Here is a 10545-nt window from a genome sequence, read left to right as displayed (position 1 = left end):
ATTAATTCAAATAGTTAGTGGGTCAGTGAGTTAGTTGCTCGAAATGAAAGGCATAAGAAAGAAAAAGCAAATAACAGAGTGCAGAAATTAAAATTCAACAAGTAACTTGAACTAAATTAACAAAACAAAAAAAAATTGCTCAATCTAGTTAACTTCCAATTTGAGAATTGTCAATCGAAAACCAATCCCCGGCAACGGCGCCATAAACTTGATGTGCTATAACTGAGTATAGCTACGATTAAGGAAATTGCACAATCGGCAAAATTCCTTCCGGCAAGTGCACCGGTTATCGTCAAGTAAAAACTCACAATAGAGTGAGGTCGAATCCCACAAGGATTGGTTGAATAAGCAATTCGAATTAGAAGTTTGATTAGTTGAGCGGAATCAAGAATTGGGTGTGAATTGCATAAAGTAAATTGGCGGTAAATGTAAATTGCAAGGAATTGAAATGACTGAATCTTAAATTGCGAGAATTAAAGTGCGGAAAAGTAAATTGCTGAAATTAAAAGGGAATTGGGGAGGATTTGCATGAATTGAAATTGCAGAATGTAAATAGAAAAGGTAGATCAGAGATGGGGAGTTCATTGGGTATGAGGAGATATTGAGATCTCCGAATCAAAACATTTTCATCTCTTCCTCGACCAATGCATTCATTGAATCTTGCTTGGCAATCTTATATGATTGGATCCCAATTCCTTGGCTCACCAATTCTCTCTAAAAACAAACAAATTCCCAATCCCTTGGTTTAAATGTTCATAAGAAGAGATGAAGCTCGATCACTGATTATACCACACAGTTTCATGAACCACAATTTGGTAGGATTACATGTCACAATATCCATCCAAACCCCAATCCAATTCACTGTGAGAAAGCTTCTCTAGCATGAATCCTCCATTCCTTTCCCAAGGTTCCGAAGGATTCCAATTATGGGTAGTTTCTTTCCCAAGACAACTACCCAATGGAATTAGATCGAGAAGCTTTCTAACAAAATTCAAGAGAAAAGATTGAAGAAGAAGATAAAACTATTATTGATTCATTGAATTACAATAGAGCTCCCTAACCCAATGAAAGGGGTTTAGTGAGTCATAGCTCCGAATTCAAAACTAGAAAAATTGATGAAAAATTCTCAAGTGTCCAAAAGTAAAAAAAAAGTCCCCTTGACTTCAATTCTATCCTATTTATACACTTTCTAAATTGAGCTTCTGTTGTGATTCTTGGGCTTTGAGGCCTTTCCCTGATTTCCTTTTTGCTTTGGGTTTATGATCCATAATCCTGATGAGGCTGTGATCCCATTCTGTAACATTCATTGAGCAAACTTAGTGATAAACAAGTAATGACACAAGACTCAACAATTTTGAAGTTCCAGACTCATCAATTCTTCAGGCCCAATCCCATAAACTATGATATTCAATTGGGTTTCATACCATAATAGGTTTAAGTTAATATTTGTGCTCCAATGCTAACTTAAACCTCAATATAATTGGCCCAGAAACCCTTTCAAAGAGTGGCGTTTAAGTTGAAGTTTAAGTTTCAGTTTAAGGTCAAACTAAAACTTAAACGTGGAATTGGAAGAAAGCACCCCAGGAGTGTACATAGTCGAACACGTTTAACCTCCAGTTTAAGGTTAAACTGGAGGTTAAACTTGGAAATGAAGAAAGCAACCCCTGGAGGCTATTAGGATCGAACACGTTTAACCTCCAGTTTGAGGTCAAACTGGAGGTTAAACTTAGAAATGAAGAAAGCAACCCCTGGAGGCCATTAGGATCGAACACGTTTAACCTCCAGTTTGAGGTCAAACTGGAGGTTAAACTTGGAAATGAAGAACACACCCTGGAGGAGAAAAACCATCGAACACGTTTAACCTCCAGTTTGAGGTCAAACTGGAGGTTAAACGTGGAACTCTTCTGGTGCCTCTCTATTGCTTCTGGCGTTTAACCTCCAGTTTGAGGTCAAACTGGAGGTTAAACGTGGAATGCTTCTTGGTGAGAAAAGAAAGTGTCGAACACGTTTAACCTCCAGTTTGAGGTTAAACTGGAGGTTAAACGTGGAAATGCTTTTGTGCCTCCCTTAGTTCAATTCTCATTCTGGCGTTTAATTTCCAGTTTGAGGTCAAACTGGAGGTTAAACGTGGAATGCTCCTTAGTGCCCTTTCTCATTCTGGCGTTTAACTTCCAGTTTGAGGTCAAACTGGAGGTTAAACGCCAGTTACAGCATTTCCTCTCTTCTCATAATTTTGGCGTTTAAGCTCCAGTTTAGGCTTAAACTGGAGCTTAAACGTCCCATTTGAATTTCAAGCTTCCTTCATTGATTTTGTTGCTTCCTTGCCTAGCCTCTCTTCCCTGAAATCATCCAAACAATTGCATCAAAATCTTGCAAAATTTCATGAGAATTCATCCATTCATAGCATTCAAGTAATATAACTAAAAACTCATGGAATTTGCATCAAAATTACACTGTTTGGATGATTCATTACTTTGTTGTTCATTTAACCATTCTTGGTTACTTTAAGCTCAAGAAAATGCATAAAACAACTAAAACTAACAGAAAAATGCTAGTGAAACTAGCCCAAGATGCCTTGGCATCACAACACCAAACTTAATACTTGCTTGTCCCTAAGCAAGTCCTGAGTTAATTGAGAAGAAAGTATGAAACAGAAAGCAATTACATTGGCTATATTAGCAAGCATTTGAAGTTCATCAGAAGGGTTTTATGCAGAAAGTTGCAGCATCACTTTTTCATTCTTATCAGATAAGATTATCACTTTTTCATTGCATCCATCAAACACTGCTATGGCCTCTTGTTATTCTTATGTCCTTGGCACTTTTCCTTTCTTTGTTTTTCTTTTTCTTAGAGCTCCCTTGCTCCTTGTTTGCTCAGTGTCATGTGTTGCACAAGCCTTTGGCATTTTCTTTTTCTTATCAGTGCACTACACATATCCACTACAGGCATTTTAGTTCACATTTCTTCTTGAGACATTGGTGCCCAGCACCTCTTTGTGTGACTAAATGTTTTGTATTTAGGTTGCTCTTGATAATGGACTTTTGGTTGATAATCCCGGGTTAGTTAACCCAAGTTACCAAGTGTTGAAACACTCCTCCGAACCTATTCATCCAAGCATATCCTTAATACATAAACACTACAGGCATTTGTCTCAGAAGTTCAAACCATTGGTGCCTAGCTTATTTTCTCAATTCTTTTTCTTGCTTTTTGGTTGCCCTTTTTCAGTGGCTTTTACTTCTTCTTTTTCTTTCTTTTTTTTCATGGCCAAAGACATTTATTCATCAAGATCCATAGACAGTATTCAACTTCTACACAAAAATGATAATTCTACACTCAATTTCCAGTGAGCTGACTAAACAATCAAGCATGCATACCACCACTTAATTCTACTTGATTTGTCACTAATTGAGCCAAGTTACTTTTGTTCAAACTTTTCTTTTATTTTTGGAAACAGAACAAGCATGGCAAGCATTTGTTTAAGAAGGTGAAGTTATATCCAAACATCTAGGCATTCACTTTATTCAAAGCAGTAAACAAACAAACATACAAATTGACTTAAAATGAAAGAAAGCTCATAAAGACAATTCATAAACTATTATTTGATTATTAAGGAACAAGACCACCTCTCATTTGTTGCTTGGTTCTTTTTGATTCTTGGGGTTCTGCTTCTTCTTGCTTCTTACCTCTTTTTGACCGCTTGTACTTCCTTTATCTTTTCTCATGAGCTTTGTCCAGAATCCAGCCTTTTTCATTGTTTCTTCCACTCCTTTTTCAAGGATCATCGCCTTGTTTATTTCTCCTTCTTTTCTCCCTTTGAAATACTCATCAAAAGATGGGAATGCTGGGTCCATCTTGTGTAGATGTTCCCCTATGTAGTTAAGCTTGATTTGAGAGCTGATGTTGTAATCAGCTTGAACTGAGTATCTTGCATTTTGCAAAGTGGTGGCTTCCTTGATTGCCAAGATATTGGCATCTTGGTGTTGGCATATGTGGCTGAGGGATTCCTGTAATTGTAAATTCTGTTCCCTTTGCAGATCTAGGAATCTTGATTCAAAGTTCCTTTGCATGTCCATCATTTTGAGGTGAAAGTCCTCTTGCCTCTCTTGAGACCTCATGTATTGTTGAGACATTCCTTCCATGATTTCCTGCATTCTGCTCATATCCATGGGGTCTCTGGGAACTTGTTGCCTTCTTTCTGGACTTCTTTGCTCTTCTTGCTCTTCTTCTCCTTCTTGCTCTGCTTCTTGCTCCTCTTCTGCTTGTTGCCCTTCTTCATTTCTTCTTTTTGTATGTCTTGGGGGAGTTGGGCCAAGAGTCATTCTGTGAGCAGTTATGGCCATTCCAGGATATAGCCAATTAGGTCTTTCATCTTCAAGTGGTACTTGGGCATCAATGCATAGTCTAATGATGGTGCTAGGGAAGTGGAGCCAGGAGTCAGGGTCACTTTTCTCACTAAACTCTTGTATCTGATCAGCAATGAGTTTATGAACCTTGATCTCTCCTCCCACCATAATGCAATGTAGCAAGATGGCTCTTTTAGGGACTATTTCTGAAGAGTTTGCAGTGGGTAGGATGGATCTCCTAACTATTGCATACCACCCCTTAGCTTCAGGTGTTAGGTCTCCCCTTCTCAAGACTCTTGGAGCCCCTTTTGTTTTTCTTACCCATTCAGCTCTGATGGCACAAAGGTCTTCAGCAATAGTCGTATAGTCAGGTTCTCCTATCATCCTTTCCTCATAACTTGCTTGGCTGAAACGTATGTTTTTCAGGCCAAGAGTTTTCATGATTGCCTTGGGGCTGAAATCAACTTCCACCCCTCTCACATAACTTTTGTAGGTAGGTTCCACGGTTGGATCCTCCCTCACTGCATTTGCATAAAACTCCTTCACCAGATTGATGTTGATCTTAGTGATTGGCTTAGTCAAGAGCTCCCACTTCCTCTTTTTGATCTTCTCCCAAATACCTGGGAACTCATCCTTTTCCAGGTCAAAGGGAACCTCAGCTAGTACCCTTTTAGGTCTCATCCATTCGGCTTGGATCTCATGGAAAACTGATTTGTATTTCCATGCATCAAATTCCCTTTCCTCCTCCATGGGTTGCTTGTCTTTTCTTCTTTTGTGGCTAGATGAGGCTGCCATTGGTTCTTTAGTTTTGGAGAGTAACAAGCTAAGGTTGACAAGGTGAAGTAAGAAAATGTGGTTAGAAGAGTGGTGAGGTTGTTTTCGGCAAGAGATAGTTATGCTATGATGAAAGGAAATGTGCAAGAAGGAGCTTTGGTGGTGTGGAGCTCGTTCCCTAATTGCTTCTTTATATTGCAAGCAAGTGAAAAATGGATGGCTAGGGTGATTTGTGAAGGATGGCTTGATGGTAAATATATGAATTAGGGAAAAGGACGAATTGCTTTTCACTTTCTTGGAAGTATTCTAGGTGCATTAGGTTGTACATGTAGCTATCTTTTCATGCAGAACTTCTTTTTCCCATTTGTTAGTTTCAAAGACCTTTGAACTTCCTTTTTGACCAAGCACCGTGCCTCCCCATTTGTCTTTTTCCTCCATTATTATCCTTCCTTTTGTACCTGCACAAACAAACAAATTTGTTATCATTTTTTTTTCGGTCATGTGAATAAGGAAAAGCACTTGCACATGTTTTTCATTCTTTTTGAATTGTAGATCAATGATTAACTTTATGAGCTTATAGCCGTGACTTTTATATGTATGCACACTTATTATTGGACACCAAACTTAGTGTTTGGTAATGTCTCCTGATGACATGAAATCCATGTTAGTGTCCTTAATGAATGTGCATAATTCTTAATAAATCATAGTCACCTTGACTCTTTGATCCTAAACAATTTCACTACCTAAAGTAATTGAAATCAAAGTATTAAGACATGCAAATGGTATACTTGTCATGAAATTCTAAATCCAGAGGAACTTCTTGCTTTTCATTAATTGTGTTCAAAAAGGAACACCAAACTTAATGTTTGGTTGTGCACCTTGAATGAAAAACTAAATACAATTTTGCATAAGATTTGGAGATGCCTTCAGGCACACCAAACTTAGAGACCAATTGTATTTTACATGTAATGTTTAGTGCACCTTATCAACGGTTGTCCTGAGGATTCACGTTCATGCATAAGAAACCATGCTTTATTAGATGCAGAGTAAAACAATAAAGAGTAAGGATACTAAAAACATGGGTTGCCTCCCATGAAGCGCTTCTTTAACGTCACTAGCTTGACGGTTGTCCCTTGTTAGGGTGGATTGTAGTGCTTGATGTCTTCTCCTCTCACTATGAAAACGTCCCATTTGATTCCTTTATGATTTCCAAATGTTCCATAGAAAGAACTTTCCTGATTGTGAACACTTGAGGAAGCTGTGAAGGAATGGTTTTGAGGCCAGGTGGCATTGGCAGATAATGACTTGATATCACTTCATCTCTCGGAGAGAAACCTTCAGTGGGAATTTTCTTGTTTCTCCACCCTCTTGGCACTTTCTTTACAATTCTTCCCTCTCTCTTGAGGACTTCTTCTTTGACTCTTATGCCAGGAGGTTCCTTCTTATTTGTTTCTTTTAATTCTTGTGGCTTTAACTCTTGCAAATCTTGTTTGCCTTCCAAGGACTGTTTTAGAGTTTTAGTTGCTGGATTGCTTTCCTCCGAACAGAGATGGCTACTATCATCCTTAGGCTTTTCAGATTCTGGTTCATGGTCAGATGCAGGTTTGAAAACATGGAAAATGAGCTGTTCATCATGTATTCTCAAAATTAGCTCTCCTTGTTCTACATCTATGAGCGCTCTAGCAGTGGCTAGAAATGGCCTTCCCAGAATGATAGGGTGTAGGTAGCTTTCCTCCATGTCCAAAATGACAAAGTCTGTAGGGAAGAAATAATTTCCCACTTTCACCAGCACATTCTCCACTACCCCTTCAGCTTGCTTTTGAGTTTTGTCAGCCAGTTGTATGATTACATCAGTGGATCTTACCTCATTCAGTTGTAGCCTCTTCATAAGAGTTAGAGGCATCACATTTATGCTAGCTCCTAGATCACAGAATCCTCTATCAATTTTTGTTTCCCCTATGATGCAAGGGATATGGAAACTTCCTGGGTCTGTTTTCTTAGAGACTCTGTCCTTCTTGATGAGTGCACTGCATTCCTTGTTCATTATTACAGTTTGTCCTCCTTTCAAAACTCTTTTCTTGCTCAGCAATTCTTTCAAATACTTGATATGTGTAGGCATCTGCTGGAGGATATCAAGAAAGGGAATATTGATATGGAGAGACTAAATGTCTCTAGGAACCTTGAATATGTTTTCCCTTTTTCACCTCCTCCTAACCTCTGAGGAAATGGTGCTTTTGGTTGGTATGTTTCCAGCGTGCCTTCCTTTTGCATATCCTTAGCTTGCTCCGTTTCGCTTTCCTGCTTAGCTTCTTCCACACTTTCTTTCAAGATTTTTGGCTCCTTTTCTGAGGGTCTGATTCCGTCTTCTTCTGAGACTTCCTTCAATGTGGTGATGGCCTTGCATTCTTCCCATCTCACTCCCTTTTGTTCCCCTTTAGGATTCTTTTCTGTGTCACTAGGGAACACTGCAGTTGACTTAGGGGCCTGTTGAGAAAGTTCTCCTACTCGAGCCTCCATCCACTTGAGTTTTTCGCCATGGTTTCTTAAGGTTGATCTCACATCGTCCCTAAGTTTTTCAACTCACTTATGTCCTGACCCATGTTTACTAACCTTCCTTCTATCCTGTTTAATTGATCTTGAAATTGTTGGTTCGGATTAGGTTGGGCAGGTTGGTTATTTTGGCCATGATATGGTGATTGGGAGTAAGTGTTTTGTGTGGCTTGGTATGATCTTTGGTTGGAGTTTTGGTATGTGGAATTGTTATGTTGGTTGTGGTTGTAAGGTTTGTGGTTTTGTGGTTGGCTTTGCTGGTTTCCCCACCCAAAGTTTGGGTGGTTTTTCCATCCTGGGTTGTAAGTGTTGGAATGTGGATCATATGGTTGCCTTTGTTGATTTCCCACATAGTTGGCCTCTTCCCAATCACCTCCTTCAATGCTTACTTCCTCTTGATCTTGTGTGTGTATTGCAGCCACTTGCTTTGTGTCTAATTTCCTGGTGAGCTCTGCTAGTTGCTTGGCAAACACCTTGTTTTGGGCTAGAATTGTATCAACATGGTTCAGCTCCATCACTCCCTTAGTATTGTGCCTCTCTGAAGCATAGTAGTACTCATTCTCAGCCACTGTCTCAATCACTTCAATGGCTTCTTCCACAGTCTTTTTTCTGTTCAATGAACCTCCGGATGAATGGTATACAGCCTTCCTTGATTCATAAGAAAGTCCATCATAGAAAATATGCAATTGCACCCAGTCAGGGAACATGTTTGGTGGGCATTTCCTTGTCAACTCTTTGAACCTCTCCCATGCCTCGTAGAGAGTCTCACCATCCTGTTGTCTAAAAGTCTGAACCTTAGATCAAAGCCTATTGATCTTTTGTGGGGGGTAGAAACGTGCCAGAAACTTGCTCTCCACCTCATCCCAGGTTGTTAGGCTGTCCCTTGGGAATGATTCCAGCCACTTAGCTGCCTTGTCCCTAAGTGAAAATGGGAACAAGAGCAGTTTGTAGGCATCTTCCTGGACTCCATTGGACTTCACTGTGTCACAAATTCTCAGGAATTTGGTGAGATGTTGATTTGGATCTTCATTAGCACTCCCACCAAATGAACAATGGTTCTCCACCAGTGATATTAGCTGTGGTTTGAGTTCAAAATTGTTGGCCTGAATGGGTGGTTTCTGAATGCTACTACCACAATTCCCAGAGGTTGGGTTTATGTATGAACCAAGAACCCTTCTCTCAGGAATGGCATTGTTTCCATCATCCCTCTCATGGTTGTGAACTTCTCTATCCATGTTGAGATCTAGAGCTTCCTCAAAGTTGTCCTCAGATTCTCCTTCAGATTCTTCTTCTCCCAGTACCCTCTTCCTTCTTGCTTCCCTTCTAAGTCTATGAAGGGTCCTCTCTGGTTCGGTATATGGAGGGGTTGATGTCTCTTCTCTCCTACCTGTCATACAAGAACACACCACAAGCAACAACCAAGTGGAATACTCTTGGTTAATGGAAGAGTATGGTTAGAGCAGTTGAGGAATTAATTCAAATAGTTAGTGGGTCAGTGAGTTAGTTGCTCGAAATGAAAGGCATAAGAAAGAAAAAGCAAATAACAGAGTGCAGAAATTAAAATTCAACAAGTAACTTGAACTAAATTAACAAAACAAAAAAAAATTGCTCAATCTAGTTAACTTCCAATTTGAGAATTGTCAATCGAAAACCAATCCCCGGCAACGGCGCCATAAACTTGATGTGCTATAACTGAGTATAGCTACGATTAAGGAAATTGCACAATCGCAAAATTCCTTCCGGCAAGTGCACCGGTTATCGTCAGTAAAACTCACAATAGAGTGAGGTCGAATCCCACAAGGATTGGTTGAATAAGCAATTCGAATTAGAAGTTTGATTAGTTGAGCGGAATCAAGAATTGGGTGTGAATTGCATAAAGTAAATTGGCGGTAAATGTAAATTGCAAGGAATTGAAATGACTGAATCTTAAATTGCGAGAATTAAAGTGCGGAAAAGTAAATTGCTGAAATTAAAAGGGAATTGGGGAGGATTTGCATGAATTGAAATTGCAGAATGTAAATAGAAAAGGTAGATCAGAGATGGGGAGTTCATTGGGTATGAGGAGATATTGAGATCTCCGAATCAAAACATTTTCATCTCTTCCTCGACCAATGCATTCATTGAATCTTGCTTGGCAATCTTATATGATTGGATCCCAATTCCTTGGCTCACCAATTCTCTCTAAAAACAAACAAATTCCCAATCCCTTGGTTTAAATGTTCATAAGAAGAGATGAAGCTCGATCACTGATTATACCACACAGTTTCATGAACCACAATTTGGTAGGATTACATGTCACAATATCCATCCAACCCCAATCCAATTCACTGTGAGAAAGCTTCTCTAGCATGAATCTCCATTCCTTTCCCAAGGTTCGAAGGATTCCAATTATGGGTAGTTTCTTTCCAAGACAACTACCCAATGGAATTAGATCGAGAAGCTTTCTAACAAAATTCAAGAGAAAGATGAAGAAGAAGATAAAACTATTATTGATTCATTGAATTACAATAGAGCTCCCTAACCAATGAAAGGGTTTAGTGAGTCATAGCTCCGAATTCAAAACTAGAAAATTGATGAAATTCTCAAGTGTCAAAAGTAAAAAAAAGTCCCTTGACTTCATTCTATCCTATTTATACACTTTTAAATTGAGCTTCTGTTGTGATTCTTGGGCTTGAGGCCTTTCCTGATTTCCTTTTTGCTTTGGGTTTTGATCCATATCTGATGAGCTGTGATCCTTCTGTATTATTGAGCAACTTAGTGATAAACAGTAATGACACAAGACTCAACAATTTTGAAGTTCCCAGACTCATCAATTCTTCAGGCCCAACATAAACTATGATATTTTTTTCCCATAAAATATGGTTAAAACTATGGCTAA

At 39.1% G+C, this 10545-nt stretch overlaps 1 non-coding gene across 1 annotated transcript; it reads left to right on the top strand.

Annotated features, from left to right (window-relative positions):
• The first annotated feature begins 8372 nt into the window (after nucleotides 1-8372).
• On the top strand, nucleotides 8373-8476 carry LOC112715001 (small nucleolar RNA R71). The gene has a single exon (XR_003159431.1). It is a non-coding gene; the product is annotated as a small nucleolar RNA R71 (small nucleolar RNA).
• Nucleotides 8477-10545: the final 2069 nt, after the last annotated feature.

The sequence above is a fragment of the Arachis hypogaea genome, chromosome 1, assembly GCF_003086295.3.
Source record: "Arachis hypogaea cultivar Tifrunner chromosome 1, arahy.Tifrunner.gnm2.J5K5, whole genome shotgun sequence".
NCBI classification, from domain to species: domain Eukaryota; kingdom Viridiplantae; phylum Streptophyta; class Magnoliopsida; order Fabales; family Fabaceae; genus Arachis; species Arachis hypogaea.
This window is presented reverse-complemented; position numbering and strand designations above follow the sequence as displayed.